Here is an 18,577-nt window from a genome sequence, read left to right as displayed (position 1 = left end):
GGAGATGCTCCAGGGACAGTTGGAAATACGGGTAGCACTGCCACCCAGAGGAAAACAGGAGCTGGGGAAAGAAATCCCCGCGTTGTGGGCTGGATGGGGGACACAGCCACTAACTAGTAGCTGTGAAACAGCGCCAGGGAGGAAGGCTGGGAGAGGACCGGGGAGACCAAGAGCGGAGGGCGGGGCCCCAGAGCCAAGAGAGGAGGAGAAAGGCATCGGGGTGGACAGGCAGCTCGCTGGCAAACTTGTAACCATTTCAGCGACATGAACTAAAGCCCTTCTTTATCTTCCTCCTCTTAGCACCTTCCCAGCCGGCTTAGGTTGTAGTTGTCATCTGGGGGTTAACTATCTCCCCGCCACAGTGTCAGGGACGCGGCAGATTCTGCACGTCAGTGTTCTCAGCACTTACTGAGAACATGTGAACTGAGAACTGGTGCTCAGTAAATGTGCTGAAGGAAGAAGGAAAGAAGGGGGTGGCGACAGGGGGAGCCAGACTTCAGGGGCTGTGCTAAGAAGTCAAAAAATGTTCACAAACATCGCAAATCAACTACACTTCAACAGAAAAAAAAAAAAAAACATATTGAAAAATAAATAAAGAAGAAGTGGAACCAGACTTTTCCTTCCCGTTTGGCCACACAAGAAGAAAGTATTTATCAAGGCTCTGGAGTCCCTTCCCACAGAGGAAACTCCAGGCCCAGATGGCTTCCCTGGTGAATTCTGTCAGACATTTAAGGAAGAATAATATCAACTTACCTGGTGGCTCGGTGGTAAAGAATCTGCCTGCCAATGCAGGAGACGTGGATTCGATCCCTGGGTCGGGAAGATCTCTTGAAGAAGGAAATGGCAACCCACTCCGGTATTCTTGCCTGAGAAATCTCATGGACAGAGGAGCCTGGCGGGCTACAGTCCATGGGATTGCAAAGAGTCAGACACGACTTAGCGACTAAATATCAACAACATCAAAACCAACTCTACACACACATTCCAAAAAAAATCTAAGAGGAGGGAATGGCTCCCAATTCATCCTTCAAGGCCTGCAGAGATCATCCTGCTCCTCAAACCAGGCAACACATTCCACAACAGGAAAAATACAGACCAGGATTTCACATGTTCATATGTGCAAAAGGTTTTAACAAAATATTATTAGCAAATAAAATCCTCTTATTAAGAAGTGGAATCTATTTCTCCACCCACTGAACCTGGGTAATTTCTTTTATCAATAGAAGGCAACAGAAGGGCCAGTGCTGAGCCCAGGACTCAAGAGGCCTCATGGACCTCCTGTCTCGGCTACCACAGGAGTGAGCCCAGCCTGGCCTGATGGATGGTAGGAGACTGCGTGGAACAGAGACGAGCTTTTCTCCAGCAAGGGGCACCCAAGATCAGCCAGCTCCTAGCTGACCCCCCAGCTGGCCACAGAGATGTGAGAGAACCCCACAGAGCCTAGCCCACATGCAGAATCGTGAACTAAATAAATGTTTTCTCTTTTAAGACATTATGGTCTCCGAGATATTACAGGGTCAGTTCCAGACCACCTCAATAAAGCAAATATCGCAATAAAGTGAGTCGCGTGATTTTCTTTGTTTCCCAGTACACATAAAAGTTATATGGGCCTTCCCTGGTGGTCCGCAGGTTAAGAATCTGCCTGCCAAGGCAGGGGACAGAGGTTTGATCCCTGGTCATTGAACTAACATCCCACATGCTGCAGGGAAACTAAGCCCGTATAACCTGACTACTGAGCGTGTACTCAGGAGCCCGTGTTCTGAAATAAGAGAAGTCATTGCGATGAGAAGCTGTGCGCACCGCAATTTGAGAGTAATCCCTGCTTGCCACAGCTAAAGAAAGCCTGTGAAGGCCTGTGGGCAGCAACATAGACCCAGCACAGCCGAAATAAATAAATATTAAAAAACAAAGTTTTTTAAAAAGCTATCTTTACACTATACTGTAGTTTATTAAGTGTGCGATAGCATTATGCCTAAAAGAAAAACAATGTAGATGCCTTAATTTTAAAATACTCTACTACAAAAATTGCTGACCATGATCTGAAGTGAAGTTGCTCAGTCATGTGCGACTCCTTGCAATCCCATGGACTGTAGGCTACCAGGCTCTTTCATCCATGGAATTTTCCAGGCAAGAGTACTAGAGTGGGTTGCCATTTCCTTCTCCAGGGGATCTTCCCGACCCAGGGATCAAACCCAGGTCTCCCGCATTGCAGGCAGATGCTCTACTGCCTGAACCACCAGGGAAGCACCCATCATCTGAGACTTTAGCAAATCGTGGTCGTAACATCAAAGATCACAGATCACATAACAAATACAGTAACAATGAAAAAGTTTGAAATATTGAGAGAATTATCAAAATGTGACACACGCTAAGTGGGCAAACCCTGTTTGGAAAATGGTGTTGACAGACTTGCTCAACGTGGGGTGGCCACACACAGAATCTGCAAAGTGCAATCAAGGGAAGGGCAATGAATTGGGATGTGCCTGTGCATTTCAGGATGGTTTGTTACACAGCGAGAGCTAACTGATGCAAGAGAAACACTATGCTCTTAGATTCAGCATTCCTCAAAGACAGAAACCACGCCTTACTTATCCCCAGTGCCCAAGATCACTCAGCAAACGCTTGGTGAGTGTCTGCTAATTTGCACAGCTTTGGCAGAAGAGCTAATAACCACCATTCTGCCAATGACTGCTGTCTGACCCCATCAATTAAAGGGCTCCCTGCTGGCTGCTGTCATCCAAGGAGCTCCCTATAATTATGCCACCCAACACACTCCCACCCCAGCCCAGAGCGGGCTGGGACCTGCAGGCACACAATATGTCATTTGGATTAAGTGGCTGAGGTGAGGCAGGGGACAGACTCGGGGCGCTCGTCATCCTCACAGTCATCAGGTTAGGGATGTTCTTCCCTTCACAGAGCATCTTGTGTTAGTGACTTCCAAGTAACCCCCAGAAGATCAGGGGTGCTCACTTTAACAGCTTGTTCGTCTTTCCTAAACTGTCATTTAAAACTCGGTGAATTCTGCCAGCACGTTAGGGACTGGGAATCAATGCCTAAAACTTGGCCAGAACCAGGGAGCCCCAGGACTAGGAAGCCAGGCCTCCACCTCCAGGTAAGTTAACACACGAAGGGGACAAAGGGGAGAAGATGAGCAGGAAGTAATATGTGCAAAACACAGAAGAGCATAGGCAGAGCCAGACTGGACTGAAGTCTAGCAGCCTAATAACCTGGTGTCTCAGTTTTCTCATCTGTACAATGGGAATGACCATGATACACTCATCTCCTAGGACCACCAGGAGATAATAGAGTGAAAGTGCTTAGAAGAGCATCTGGCACCCAACAAGCGCTATGTGTATGCACCGATCACAGCCACCACCACGGTCAAGGAGTTCTTAGAACTGCCATCCCCAGACCTTTCCCTTCGCCACAGAGTCAGCATCCACCCCTCATCCACTACTATTCTTGGGGGGCAGTCACACAGGGGAAAGAAACCACCCAGCTGTCTCCAGCAGGGAAGAAGTAGAAACAGACAACAGGCAGCTCCAGCCGTGTGAACAGGCAGGGGTTCCTCGGGCACTGTCCTCACTGTGCTGTGCCAGTGTCCCTCCAGACCAGTCATTCCTGCACCACATGCAGAATCTCCGGTGTCTGTGAGCCACCCGTGTTACTAGCAGCCTACTCACTTTTTAAACGTACCTCTTTACAAAAGGAAACCTTACATCACAACCCAAATGGAAAGGTGGTTGTCAACGGGGAAGAAAGAGATAAAATGAAAACAGAACGTTACTCGATTCCAGTTAGAAACTGTTGCTGCTCAAAGTTCTGAGTCCAAGGCTCGCTTTCTCCTTCTTTGCTGAAGCAACAGGACATCCCATGTGTTTGGGAAGTTCTATTAAAGACATAATAGCAGAAAACTGAGGTTTTTCTCCTTGGAGGGTTGGGAGGGAATTTAAAAAGGGATGATTTAAAAGGGCTTCAGGAGACCTGGGTTCGATCCCTGGGTCAAGAAGATCCCTAGAGTGGCATGGCAACCCACTCCAGTATTCTTGCCTGGAGAATCCCCATGGGCAGAGAAGCCTGGTGGGCTACAGTCCATGAGGTTGAGAAGAGTTGGACACGACTGAGCGACTAAGCACAACACAGCACTATCTTATTTAATGCTGTGTGTCTAGTCCACCTGAAGCATCTGTGATGGTTAATTTTCTGTGTCAATTCAGCTGGGCCACAGGGTTTCTGTGAGGGTGTTTTTGGATGAGATGAACATTTAAATCAGTGGGCTTTGAGTAAAGCAGATTGCCCTCTGTAATGTGGGTGGGCCTCATCTGATCAGTTGAAGATTCAAATAGAACAAAACACTTACATCCACCACCACCACCCCCAGCACCCTTTGGAGCTGAACTGCAGCATCAGCTTTCTCCTGGGTGCCCAGCCCGCCGGCCTACCCCATTGATTTTGGACTTGCTAGCCATCATAACTGCATAAGCCAATTCCTTGAAAATAAACCTCTCTCCATATACAACATATATGCAGAGAGGTGTATACACACACAGATACAGCTGTTGTTGTTCAGTCACTAAGTCACGTCCAGCTCTTTGCAACCCCACGTACACCATGTACACCAGGCTTCCCTGCCTTCCACCATCTCCTGAAGTTTGCTCAAATTCATGTCTGAGTCAGTAATGCTATCTCACCATCACATCCTCTGCCACACAAATGTATACACATTCTATTGGTTCTGTTTCTTGGAGAACCCTGACTAAAACAGCAGCTTCCCTTTGGGATACCTATGCAGCCCATGCAGACTCACTAACCTGAGAGCCGGCAGGTCATGTCCTTTAATTAGGTCAGGGAACTTGGTCAGGGAACTAGATCCCACAAGCCATGTGGTGGCTACACACACACAAAATCAGGGTGTGACACAGCCATTAAATGGAATACTACTCAGCAATGAAAAAGGAACAAAAGGAAGGGATGCCCTCTGTTAAACATCCAAGATCGGGACAGATGCTGAGCCAGCTGGGGAGTGATCTCCATGAACTTGGAATCACCCTGTAACATATCCCCACCAGCATGCCCCGGGGTGGGGGAGGGAACTGTGAGATTGCCTGGCTGGAAAGAAAGGCAGCCCCCCGGACCTCTTGCCCGTCCAGCTGGGCCACCTCTGATGATGCGCATCTGCGGCTATGACACCATCCAGCCATGGAATTGGGACGTGGACCCCATACAATGAGAATCGCAGACTCATGCAGTCTCAGCTCAGGGTGCTGTGTGATCAAACAGAATCACCCCTGCCCGGCCTCTGCCTGGATTATTTTTATAGCAACCAGTCTCCATTTGTATGAGCCCTGGGACTGCAGATCTTACCACTTCCTGACACAGCACCTGAGAACTGAACCCTAAACACTGGAAGAAGGTTTCTCCAAACTTCAGTCAACGGCTTACCTCCTTCCTGAGTACCACTGTAAGATTTGACTTCATATTTGTCATTAAATAAATCCACTCTCTAAGAGAAATACATGTATTTCAAGAAGAAATCTTCTGGCTCCCTGGGAATGGAAAACCAGCATGACCTGCCGTATCGATTGACTGTGAAAATTAATAGCCACCCCCACTAAAAAAGTCTCACAAGTTCTGGTTCAGTGTTGTTGTCCCCCAAAGGGCTGTGTGGAGACCTGCTCTGTCTGGTTAAATAAGGAAAACTAGAATTGAAGGAGCATCTTCCCCCTGATGGAATCCCTGGTGGCCCGCTGGTTAGGGCTCCGCACTTTCACTGCAGCAGACCGTGGTTCAGTCCCTGGTCAGGGAACTAGACTCTGCAAGCATGTGTCATGACCACACACACACACACACACACAAAGCCAGAGTGTGACATGGCCATAAAATGGAACGCTACTCAGCAATGAAAAAGGAACAAAAGGAACACCTACTACAGGCACACATGGCTGATTCACAAAACCTGATGCTCAGTCAAAGAAGCCAGACACAAAGAGGGCATACTGCTTGTGATATTGTGACTAATAAAAAGAAATATAGCTTCAAAAAAGAAGAAGAAGGAAAATTACAGTCAGAGAGGCATCTTCCCCTTGATGGAACCAGAACAGCCAAAAGACAACTGCAAAGAGACCCGCTTTGTCACCAGGTGACTTCCCTGGTGGCTCAGATGGTGAAGAAGCTCTCTGTAAAGCAGAAGACCTGGGTTCCCTCCCCGGACTGAGAAAATCCCCTGGAGAAGGGAATGGCAACACACTCCAGTATTCAAGCCTGGAGAATTCCTGCCAGACAAAGGAGACTGGCAGGCTACAGTCCATGGGGTCACAAAGAGTCAGACACAACTGAGCGACCAACAGACTACAAGATGTGGTATCCAGCAGCACCTAAAATCACTCCAGGGTCCTGCAGAAAACAGCGCTACCGAGGGCTCTGCCTTCCACGGTTTCCAGTTCTCGCAGGTGGTCCCCATGTGTCCTTCATTCCTCCCCGCCATCCCCCCACCTACTCAGCTGGGCCCAGCCCAGCCCAGCACCTTTGGTGGGCCCTTGCTTAAACCCAGGAGCCTGGGCCCCTGCAACCTGCTCTAGACCTATAGGAATTCCACCAGTCAAAGTTTCTAAGGAGCCAGGACAGGGCTGGGCATGGAAGTAAAACTTGAGGAAGCAGAGAAACTTCATCCACTGCGGTTGGGAGTGTAAAATGCTGCAGGCACTGTGGGAAAGTCCAGCTGGTCCTCAAACAATTAAACACAGAGTTACCATATGCGTGCATGTGCTCAGTCGTGTCTGAGTCCTTATGACCCCATGGACTGCAGCCCTCCAGGCTCCTCTGTCCACGGGATTTTCCAGGCAAGAACACTGGAGTGGGTTGTCATTACCTCCCCCAGGGGCCCTCCCAGGGGATCGAACCTGTGTCTTTTGCATCTCCTGCATTAGCAGGTGGATTCTTTACCACTTCGCCACCTGGTTAGCATCAGTTCAGTTCAGTTCAGTTCAGTCGCTCAGTCGTGTCCGACTCTCCGCGACCCCATGAATCACAGCACGCCAGGCCTCCCTGTCCATCACCAACTCCCGAAGCTCACTCAAACTCATGTCCACAGAGTCAGTGATGCCATCCAGCCATCTCATTCTCCGTCGTCCCCTTCTCCTCCCGCCCCCAACCTTTCCCAGCATCAGAGTCTTTTCCAGTGAGTCAACTCATCGCATGAGGTGGCCAAAGTATTGCAGTTTCAGCTTTAGCATCAGTCCCTCCAATGAACATCCAGGATCGATCTCCCTTAGAATGGACTGGTTGGATCTCCTTGCGGTACAAGGGACTCTCAAGATTCTTCTCCAACACCACAGTTCAAAAGCATCGATTCTTCGGTGATCAGCTTTCTTCACAGTCCAACTCTCACATCCATACATGACCACGGGAAAAACCATTGCCTTGACTAGACGGACCTTGGTTGGCAAAGTAATGTCTCTGCTTTTTAATATGCTATCTAGGTTGGTCATAACTTTCCTTCCAAGGAGTAAGCGTCTTTTAATTTCATGGCTGCAATCAGCATCTGCAGTGATTTTGGAGCCCAAAAAAATAAAGTCTGACACTGTTTCCACTGTTTTTCCATCTATTTCCCATGAAGTGATGGGACCAGATGCCATGATCTTTGTTTTCTGAATGTTGAGCTTCAAGCCAACCTTTTCACTCTCCTCTTTCATCAAGAGGCTTTTGAGTTCCTCTTCACTTTCTGCCATAAGGGTGGTGTCATCAGCATATCTGAGGTTATTGATATTTCTCCCAGTAATCTTGATTCCAGCTTGTGCTTCTTCCAGCCCAGCGTTCCTCATGATGTACTTGCATATAAGTTAAATAAGCAAGGTGACAATACACAGCCTTGACGTACTCCTTTTCCTATTTGGAACCAGTCTGTTGTTCCATGTACAGTTCTGACTGTTGCTTCCTGACCTGCATACAGGTTTCTCAAGAGGCAGGTCAGGTGGTCTGGTATTCCCATCTCTTTCAGAATTTTCCATAGTTTACTGTGATCCACACAGTCAAAGGCTTTGGCATAGTCAATGAAGCAGAAATAGATGTTTTTCTGGAACTCTCTTGCTTTCTCCATGATCCAGCGGATGTTGGCAATTTGATCTCTGGTGCCTCTGCCTTTTCTAAAACCTGCTTGAACATCTGGTTAGCATAGGACCCAGCAATTCCACTCCTGGGTAAATACCCCAGGGAAATGAAAACAGTAGCGCAGAGAATTATACTGACTATTCTGTGAGAGTGATGTGTGCTCAGTCATGTCTGACTCTTCGCAAACCCATAGACTGCAGCCCGCCAGGCTCCTCTGTCCAGGGAATTTTCCAGGCAAGAATACTGGAGTGGGTTGCCATTTCCTCCTCCAGAGGATCTTTCTGACCCAGGGATCGAACCCGAGTCTCTCACATCTCCTGCATCGGCAGGCAGATTCTTTACCATTGAGCCACCAGGGAAGCCCCTTCAATGTGTATTATACTGTAAAGGGAAAGTCTATATCACTTGCCAAGTGACTGACATTTTAGTAATACATGAAAAAAAAAGAGCGTATTACAGTTTGTAACACTGCCTGTATGCTACAGAAATCGTCTCCAAATGCCTGTGGGTATGCAGACCGCGCTCTGGGAGGGCCGATGATTAGGCCTCTTTCAGGCTCTGGCCTAGAAGAATGTGACCCCATGTCATGCTGACATAGAGGGATGCTGACTGTGCCACTTGGGCCTGAACCAACTGCGGAGGGCGGGGGAGGGGGAAGGGGAGCAGCTGCCCTCAGCTCTTCCCCACGCCGTCTCCACCCCTGCAGCTTCCTGCCCGCTTCTCATCCAAGGCAGGGGGCCTCGCTACTGCCACTCCTCCTGGGGGTAGGCTGAAAAGCAGGAAAACCAGGGACTCCTGGGGGGACACACTCCCTCAGCTATTCACACAGCAGAGACTTACTGAGCACTCACTGCACCCTTCCCAGGAGGCTCAGTGGTAAAGAACCCACCTGCCAATGCAGGAGACACAAGAGACGTGGGTTCGATCCCTGAGTGGGGAAGATCCCCTAGGGGAGGAAATGGCAACCCACTCCAGAATTCTTGACAGGAGAATCCCACGGACAGAGGACCCTGGCAGGCTATAGCTCAGGGGCTCGAAAAGCATCAAATACGACTGAGCACGCACTGCACACTTAGCTCTGTGCTAGAGGGTGCTGGAGAAACCCCAGGAAACTCAAAAGATCTGGTCCCTTAAATGAAGACCGTCGGAAGTAATGGAAGTGATCACCGCTTAGAAAGAGGATTCCTTCTCTATTCCACACATACATCTGAAACACAGGAATCAAGATGGCTTTGCCCAGGGCAGAGGTGGGGGTTAGTTCTGGTCTCTGTGACAAGGCTGTTAAAGGCAGAGGACCCTCATGTGGTCCAGGACCCCAGGACTGAGAAAACTGACTTGAGAGGAAGAACACAGGCCTCTAAGACATCCATCAACACATAGGCAGCAATGACACTTTCTTGGCCCAAAGGACCAGGCTTTTTTCAAGAGGACTCAGATGTCTGTTAAAAAGAGGGATGTGATGGGACCCAAACAATCATCCAATGGAACAGGGTCTGCAGAGTCCAAGAGTTTGTTGTTGCTTAGTTGTTAAGTCAAGTCTGACTCTTCGCGACCCCTATGGATTGTAGCCCTCCAGGCTCCTCTGTCCATGGGATTTTCCAGGCAAGAATACTGGAGTGGGTTGTCATTTCCTTCTCCTGAGGCTCTTCCCAACCCAGGGATTGAATCCGCCTCTTCTGCACTGACAGGAGAATTCTTTACCCCTGAGCCACCTGAGAAGCCCCCAGGGTCTACAAGACTGGGATTCAAATCCTAACGCAGAATTCTTAAGACTCCATTTCATCTATAGGGCAGAGATGATGATACTCCTAACCCCAGAGGGTTGTTATTCATTATAAATGAGATAGAGGTTGTAAAGCAAGTGGCCCAAACTGCTTTGCACCCTATAAATGCTATGGCAAATTATTGCTGTTAACACTGACAAAATGTAAGTCATTTTCTCCTATTCTCAGACACCAACCTACAGTTTCAGACCCTTTATGTGTCTCTCTGAATTCACTTCAAAGCCCCAGACTCCCATTCCTAATGGTCTCCTGGACACCTTTCCAGGGATCTCATAATGGCCCTATTGTGTGTGCATGCTCACACTGTTTGCGACTGTTTGCGACCACTGTTTGCGACCCCATGGACTGTAGCCCACCAGGATCTCCTGTCTATGAGATTCTCCAGGCAAGAATACTGGAGCGGGTTGCCATTTCCCACTCCAGAGGATCTTCCCAACCCAGGGATCAGACCGAGTTTCTTTCATCTCCTGCATTGCAGGTGGATTCTTAACACATCCTAAATGTACCACATTACCCCCTCCCCAAACTACCACTTGTCTGTTAACAGCATCCAGACGGAAAACCATCACAGCCAGGAGAGGTACACAGAGGGCCGTTTCCAGGGGCACGCTCCATGGAGGCTGAATGGCACATGCCCTGGTTACCTTGCCAGTGAATTGCCACACAGCCCCCACCGAGTCTGTCTACCATTGCCCCGCACCTCTAAAAGCTCCCCACCCCAAACCTGCAAAACTCACACTGCTTACCGAATTCAGGCAAGACTATTTTGTTATTTCTGGACTTCACGTACACGTATTAGGGCTTCCTCGGTGGCTCAGACAGTAAAGAATCCACCTGCAATGCAGGAGACCAGGTTTGATTCCTGGGTCAAGAAGATCCCCTGGAGAAGGAAATGGCAACCCACTCCAGGACTCTTGCCTGGGAAATCCCATGGACAGAGGAGCCTGGCAGGCTCCAGTTCATGGGGTCGAAAAAGAGTTAGACATGACTTAGCGACGGCACCACCACCACCACACTTATGTAACTCTTGAATATATTTTCTCAGAAACAAACAAGACTGGAGTCCCACAGTCCATTCCTTCCTCTCCCCGCCCCCACGGGTAGCCACACCGATTGATTCTGATACGTCCTTCCAGTCACTTTCCTTGCATACACGTAACACAGGAGGCCACAGGAACACTGTTCCTTTCTGTTCTCTTTTATGTAAATAGCCTACTTTCCCATATATACCTTTGTTACTTATCGACCTTTCCACATTGGTAGACAGGAATGAACCTCCAAGTTTTTTACTCTGAGATCTAAATTTTTAAACAATTTTGATTGAGAATATAATTGATGTACAATATGCTAGTTTCGGGTATGCTGCATTGTGATTTGACATTTGCACACGTTATGAAGTAGCCATCATGATAAGTCTAATAGTTCAATATACTATATCCCCGTGGCTTATTAATAATTAAGAGGTCTGTACCTCTTAATTCCCTCCACCTATTCTACCACTCCAACCCCCTTGCATCTTGTCTTTTCTTTATTTTTATTTTTATGATTTTAGGCCACTCTGCATGTGGGATTTTAGTTCCGCAACCAGGGACAGAACCCTATATTGGGAGTGCAAGTCTTAACCACTGCACTGCCAAGGGAAGACCCTGAATTTTGCTCTTTTTAACTTCTGTAAAGTGTCAGTCGCTCAGTCTTGTCCGACTCTGTGACCCCCATGGACTGTAGCCCATCAAGCTCCTCTGTTCATTGAATTCTCCAGGCAAGAATACTGGAGTGGGCTGTCATGCCCTCCTCCAGGGGATCTTTCCAACCCAGGGATCGAACCCAGGTCTCCTGCACTGGAGGCAGATTCTTTACCATGTAAGCCACCAGGGAAGCCCTAACTTCTGTAAAATACTCCCTAATGTGACCAATGGGTATTTAGTTGCTTCGAGGGGACTTCCACTTTTTCCCTTTCTCTCTTTCTTCCTCCCAGTGTTGCAGCGTGAACATCATCACCCCGGCTTCCCCAGCCAGGTTCATCGGGATGTAGAGGGAAGCCCCCTTCATCTCCGCCATACAGCTCGGCCCCCAGCCCTGCCCTCCTCTCCTGCGCCATGCACTGCAGGCTAACGAGACACGTGCATCTGCCCCAGCAAGACTTCTGCCTGCACCCTCTGCCTTTTCTCTCCCTCCTTTCTGCAAACCCGGAGCCATCACTGCCCAGGGGAATTCTAGGGACTCTTCCAAGCCCATCTCCAGTCCGACAGGCTTAAGGAAACTCTTGCACACCATGACATGGGCTCCCCTGAAACCTCATCTCATGACTCCGCTCCTGGCACATACATGCTTGTACCCACCATCTTCTTCGTGGGACTGAAACCACCTTTGAAGAGAGGAAAACCCCCCTTTGCCTACACGGATCACTGCCCAGAGTCATGTGATAACAGCCATCAGGATGAAAGTGGGCAAGCCAGACTCTCCCTCAGCTTTCCTTTGGTTCAAGCAAACCACAAACACCTTCAGCCACTTCCACGAACATCAATATTCCAACTCTTCCAATCCCCAGAACAACTGTCCAAGGCATCGGGGGGCAGGATGACCCTCATCAAAGATGCAGAGACTCCTCCGGAAGTTGAGTGGAACATCAGGTCTGAAACTGAACATTGGGGCCTCTTTGCAGAAGAGGAGCTTGGGCGTAGAGCTCACAGATATTTCAAGATTGTTGTCAAAAGGATGAACATCTCTGGAGAAGGAAATGGCAACCCACTCCAATATTCTTGCCTGGAAAATCTCACGGATGGAGGAGCCTGACAGGCTATAGCCCATGGGGTCGCAGAGTCGGACAGGACTGAGCAACTAACACTTAACACTTATGCCCTCTCCCCAAAGGCAGCCCCTTTTGCACTAAGATTTTTACCAAACCCAAGGATCATCATTGCTTATTAATGACACCTTTCCATTATTTCAAAAAATGCTTTAGAGTTTAAAACAGCAACTTTAGTGTTTCACCCTATGCAGTAGTGAAGCTATGGGTTTGTGTTCTGTTTGTGGTTGTTTTTTTTTCCCAAACATCAATGGAGAAAAAGACATAATTACTCTTTTTTGTTTGTTTGTTTCACATTCAGCTGTGAACTTTTAAAAATGATCTTGGTTACCACCAGTGATAACACACTTTGGGAAACATTCATTAGAATAAGATGAATGAGATTTTGGGTCACATGTATTCATTGCAAAAATTGTTAACTAACTTCAATTTAAGGAAAAAAAGCTCTCCAAAGAAGTTTGTGATCAAAAGGATCAGAAAGGGAAACCTTCAAAGGGACTTCTCTATTGGACAAACTTAGCTGATCTTAGGCTTACAAGCAGTTAGCACTGAGGGACTTAACCAGTCCCTCTCTGCATCCTGTAAGGTGAGAGAGGTTTCACACCCAAATTTCTCAGCTCAATTTTGGCACCAAATATCCAAAGCTTATATCCCTCAGCTCTAGACCCAGGAGTGCTAGGAAGCTTCCAGAAGCTGATGTTATCTAACCTGTCCAAGGAGGGCAGAAAGTTGGAGAATCCTTTCACCTTCAGTCCCTTTCTAGATCAACTGAAGCCCGGCTTCCCAAAAAGGTGAGCATTCTGGGAATTTAACTGTTCAGGTCAACAACTCCTTGTTAAACCCTGAAGATACCATGTGAACAAACCAAGTGTCCTCAGATGGGAAAACGGCTTTTGTCCAGCCCCCAAGTCTTCCTACTTCCTGTCTGAGGATGGATGATATTCCCAGAGCCCAACAGCTCTGGCTGGGAGTGACCCGAGGCCAGTGGGAAGTGACCCACTGCCTGAGCATGGCTCTTGGCCCACCTTTCACTGATCAGCACGCGAGCGTGGAAACTCAACATCTTGGATGGATGACCCGTGCCATAACGGTCCCTGGGACCTGGGGGACCATAAGGGGACCTGGCCTAGGAACCCACTGGCAACTCCCAGTCATCCAGCTCCTTGGCAGTGAGTCCCCAGTCCCAGTTCTAGTGCAGGTACTGCTGCCAAGCTGCTGAGTGACCTCGGGTGACTCACTCCTCCTCTCTGAGCATCCCTAGCAGTTACACTGGGACTTTTTAAGGCCCTTTGTCGTTGTTGTTCAGTCACCAAGTCATGTCCGACTCTTTGTGACCCCATGGACGGCAGCATGCCAGGCTTCCCTGTCCTTCACCATCTCCCGAAGTTTGCTCAAACTCATGTCCATTGAGTCAGTGATGCCATCCAATCATCTCATCCTCTGTCACCCCCTTCTCCTTTTGCCTTCAATCTTTCCCAGCATCGGGATCTTTTCCAGTAAATCGGCTCTTCACATCAGGTGGCCAAAGTAATGGAGCTTCAACTTTAGCATCAGCCCTTCCAACGAATATTCAGGGTTGATTTCCTTTAGGATTGAGTGGTTTGATGTCCTTGCAGTCTAAGGGACTCTCCAGCATGTTCTCCAGCACCACAGCTTGAAAACATCAGTGGTTTGGCACACAGCCTTCTTTACGGTTCAACTCTCATATCCATACTAAGGCCCTTATGCCCCTGAAACACTCCGATCCTAGCCCAAGGAGGCCCAGGGCTCTCTCACACCTCCCAGCCTCTGCCCAGGGCTTAGCTGCCTGGAAGAGCCCCAGTGACTCTGGAGCTGGGACAGCCAGTGCTGCTGTGGTTGCCCAGTTACAGGCTGGTGCTCTTGCTGGGTGGCAGCTCTGCCTTGGGTATTTTTAGACTCCCCCCCTCGGCTTGTCCCTAACAAGAGCCAGACGCATCTGACAATCCCCAGCCATGCCAAAACTGTACTTCGGGGTCACTCCTGCAGGAAGCCGGGCTCCATCACTCCTGGGGTGAGAAGGGGTGCCTCCTCTTCCCAGCACCCCCACCCCACCCCCATTCTTTCCTAGATGAGACGACGCCAACATCCATGGGTCAGGTCCCAGTTCTGTCTAAGGTGCCATTTGCCCTGGTTCCCCACTCCAGCTGCTGCTGCCAATCGCCCAGTAAGAGGTCCCCGGAGCCCACCCCACTGTCTTAGAGTCCTGCCATAAGCTTTTAACGGTCTCTCCTGGAAGGACTCTGCTTCCCTCTTTGGGGGGATGGCTATCACCACCCCATGACAGGAGAACCCACCTCTGTGCCACGTTAGCCTCTAAAGCCAGGGTCAGAGGCCTCATTTGCCCACAAAGTTGGGCAGCAGCCACATGTTGCAACACACACACACACACACACACACACACCAATCTGCCTTCCCCAGGACAGTCAGCTGGACTCATGCCTTCCAAACAAATCCCGCCAAGCAGCCAGCAATCCACCACCACCCCATCTGGCCTGGAAAGGCATTCCTGTATTTTTGTCTCGACAGACTTCCCTTCCTGGTCACGTCTGACGGAGTTCACTGTGACAAAGAGCCAGCCTCTGCTGTGCCCCTGTCCACCAGCGCTGTGCCCTCCCCGGAGGGCAGGGGAGTATGTGCAGGCCTGGGATGGGACATGGGCCAGTTGAGCCTTCCTGGGAATAACCCATGGCTGGAAAATCGAGAGTCTGTGCGCACACACGTGCTTTCAGCTCCTGCCCTGAAGATAATATGCACAAGGCAGAGAGAAAATCTAGGTGAAACATTCACTTCCATTCTATAAACAAAGGGCCTCAGACAAGACTTGTGTGTGCAGGGGCGTGGCAGGGAGGACAGGACGGTTGTGCCCTGTTTCCAGGACTGGCTGCCACGGACCTTCGTCAGGCCCTCTTGTGTGCTGTGTGTGTTCAATTGTGTCCAATTCTGTGACTCCATGAACTGTAGTCCACCGGGCTCCTCTGTCCATGGGATTGTCCGAGCAAGAATACTGGAGTGGGTTGCCACTTCCTTCTCCAGGGGATCCTCCCGACCCAGGGATCAAACCCGCATCTCCTATGTCTCCTGCATTAGTAGGCGGATTCTTAAGCACTGTACCCCCTGGGAAGCCCCTCCTAAACTGTGCCCTAATCTGGGGCCTGGATGGCACAAGAGGGCTCAGCCCCTCCCTTCTGGGTGGGGCAGCACAGCATCAGTGCCCACCAGCCTGGCCCTGCCCTCACCCGCCCTCTGGGCCCCCTCTGTGGCTTCCAACGCAGTCACCTTTGGAGCCAGATTTCGGGTGAATCTCAATTTCCCCACTGGAAGGATAGAGGTAGCTACAGGCTATGTGGCCCACTCCCTGCCTCCCACTCCCCAATTCCCAGCAAGGGTGGAGGACGCTGATCCAAAAACCCTAGGTGGGAAAACAGGTTCTGCACCCTCCTGCCACCCCCACACCCTCCCTCTGCCTTGGGCTTGGCATCTGCCAAGGGCCCCGTGGGATTGGGGCCCTGATTTCCTCAGAACAGTCTTCCCCCTGTCTCTCCAAGTCCCACCAGGGCATCTCCAGGTGGCACGACAAGCAGGGACTTGGGGAAACAGATGGAGATCCAAAGTCTGGCTCTTGGCACCTACTAGCTCAAGGACCTTGAGAAACTGACTTAAGGTCTCTGGCCTGGCTCTTCCCACCTGCAGCCTGGGAGCATGGAGGAGCTGGTGCAGGGTGGCGGGGTGGGTCGGGGGTGGCTTCTAGGAGCGCGCCGTGCCCTGCAGAGGCTCCATCAGCTTCGGTTACCTTCCTCATCCCTTCCAGACTCCTGGGGAAACCTGGCTCCGGTCCCTTCCTCACCCTCCTTCCACTTCCTTATACAGAGGCCAAATTCTGGGGAGAGGTAGCCGGCAACCGTGACTGGCCTCCCAGATTTCTAGCTGATTCAGACTGAAGCACAGCGGTGGCTGCAGACTCGGTTTAATTGTGGCCGGACACCACTTTAGGTGTAGAATTCAGTGCCACTAAATACATTTACCACGTCATAGGACCATCACCACTATCTATACCCCAAATCTCTGCATCCTCCCCAACTCTGTACCCATTAAACAAGGACTCCCCATCCCTCTCTCCTGGCCCAGCTAACCTCTACTCTACTTTTCGTCCCTGTGAACTCGCCTATTCTAGGTGTCTCCTATCAGTGAAGGCATACAATATTGGGGCCGCTGGCTTCTCAAGACCCTCTCCAAGCCCCTTACCTTACTCCTCACTCTGCCTGGCACTTTTTACCTGTTCTCTGTATTTTAGGTATAGCTAAATTCAAAGATCACCCCACAGCACTTCACATGCACCGCTTTGGAGCCTGGGAGGGGTCACTGACCATTTTCCCAAACCTGAAACAGGGCTGTCATTCTTGTTCCAAAGTCAGAGGTGGGCTCGGTGGCCTGGAGGGAGGGGCTTTGCAATATGGGGTCTCCCACAGGTACAGGTGCCCCCACCTAACCCTCATTCTTGAGGTTCCCCTGTCGGCCCCCAAACAGGGCCTCCCTGGGGTGGATTTGGTGGTGGTGGTTTAGCCGATACGTCCTGGCCGACTCTTGCGACCCCGTGGACTGTAGCCCACCAGGCTCCTCTGTCCATGTGATTCTCCAGGCAAGAATACTGGAGTGGGTTGCCATTTCCTTCTCCAGGGGGTCTTCCCAACCCAGGAATCAAACCCAGGTCTCCTGCATTGCAGGCAGATTCTTTACCGGTGGGGTTAAGACCCTGGGTTTGGGGAGAGTGTATAGGCTTTCTACACTCGAGCACTGGCCTCCCGTCGCTCTGGACCTATGGGTGGGGCCCTCAATGCTCCTGCCGAGTCCAACCGCAGGGGAGAGGGGACAGAGGCGTCACCCGAGCCCCTCCACCGCCCCAGACCGAAGTCAGCAGCCCCTCGCCGCTGGGGGGCGCCACGGAGCCGCCGCCGCCGCCGGGGGCCGAGAGGGACCCACCGACCCAGCCTGGGCGCAGCAGGTCCCGCGCGCTCCCCCGAGGCGGGCGGCCAGCGCCAAGGCGCCGGGGACTCTCACACGACGGGACGGGGTCGGCCCGGGGCCCCAGAGCCCCGGAGTAGAGTTGGCGGGGGCGAGGGGAGTCGCCCTGACTCCTCCCCAAACTTTTCCCGCCCGCCTCGGCGCGATCGGCGGAGGAAGCCGTCCGGGGGTGGGAAGGTGGGATCCGGGATCCAGGGCGGGCCGGGGGCAGGCGGGAAGTCGCCCCCCGTGCGATCTGGCGGAGGGACCGTGGATTTTCCGCAGGGAGAGGGCCCCTCCCTGCCCCCCGCCCCAATCGCAGGGATCTCCCTGCGTCGGGTACTTGCAGGGGCTCGCGCCCCCCGCTGCCCGGAGCGCCCCCCGCCCCGACCCGCGCGCGGCTCCCGGACGCGCCCCCGACTCACCGGACGCGGGCGGCTGGACCGACCGACGGGCTGGGGCGCGAGGCGAGGCCGCCGGGCTGTTGTGAAGCTCTGGGCTGGGACGGCGGCTCTCCCTCCTCCCTCCCGCTGGCGCCGAGCCTCCTCCCCGCGGCCCCCGCCTTCCCCGACCCCGCCTCCCGGGGCGTGATGTCAGGAGCCCGGAGAGCAGAGCGGGAGGGAGCGCGGGAGGCGGGTGCGGGACCCGGGAGGGGGAGGCCGGAGCCGGGAGCGCCCCCAGCCGCGGCCCGCCTCCCTGCGCTCCTTCGGGCCAGTCTGGGGCAGAGCTGGCAGCCCGATGCGGGGGAAGGAAGGAGGGAGTGGGCGCTCGAAAGCTCTCTGCGCTGCGTCCGCCCTTCTCCCTCCACCCCTGCCCGCCTTCTCCCCGTTCTCTTCCCCTCCCGTAAGGCTTAAGGACGAGC

At 51.5% G+C, this 18,577-nt stretch overlaps 1 protein-coding gene across 6 annotated transcripts in view; it reads right to left on the bottom strand.

Moving 5' to 3' along the window:
- The window catches only part of EMP2 (epithelial membrane protein 2), a 46,582-nt gene extending 28,216 nt beyond the window's left edge, over positions 1-18,366 (bottom strand). The window contains exons 1-4 of one of the 6 annotated variants that reach the window (XM_055409479.2): positions 18,141-18,365; positions 10,637-10,724; positions 3,788-3,889; positions 754-900 (exon numbers count right to left, since the gene is read on the bottom strand). The gene's annotated coding sequence lies outside the window, so the exon portion shown is untranslated. Of the gene's footprint in view, positions 1-753; positions 901-3,787; positions 3,890-10,636; positions 10,725-18,140 lie in introns of all 6 variants that reach the window. The other 5 variants (XM_055409483.2, XM_055409480.2, XM_055409478.2 and 2 more) reach the window with 5 other exon arrangements.
- Positions 18,367-18,577: the final 211 nt, after the last annotated feature.

This window comes from Moschus berezovskii, chromosome 27, assembly GCF_049115385.1.
Source record: "Moschus berezovskii isolate FMDL1 chromosome 27, NW_MosBer_1.0, whole genome shotgun sequence".
NCBI lineage: Eukaryota > Metazoa > Chordata > Mammalia > Artiodactyla > Moschidae > Moschus > Moschus berezovskii.
The sequence above is the reverse complement of the archived record's forward strand: the minus strand, read 5'-3'. Positions and strand labels throughout refer to the sequence as shown.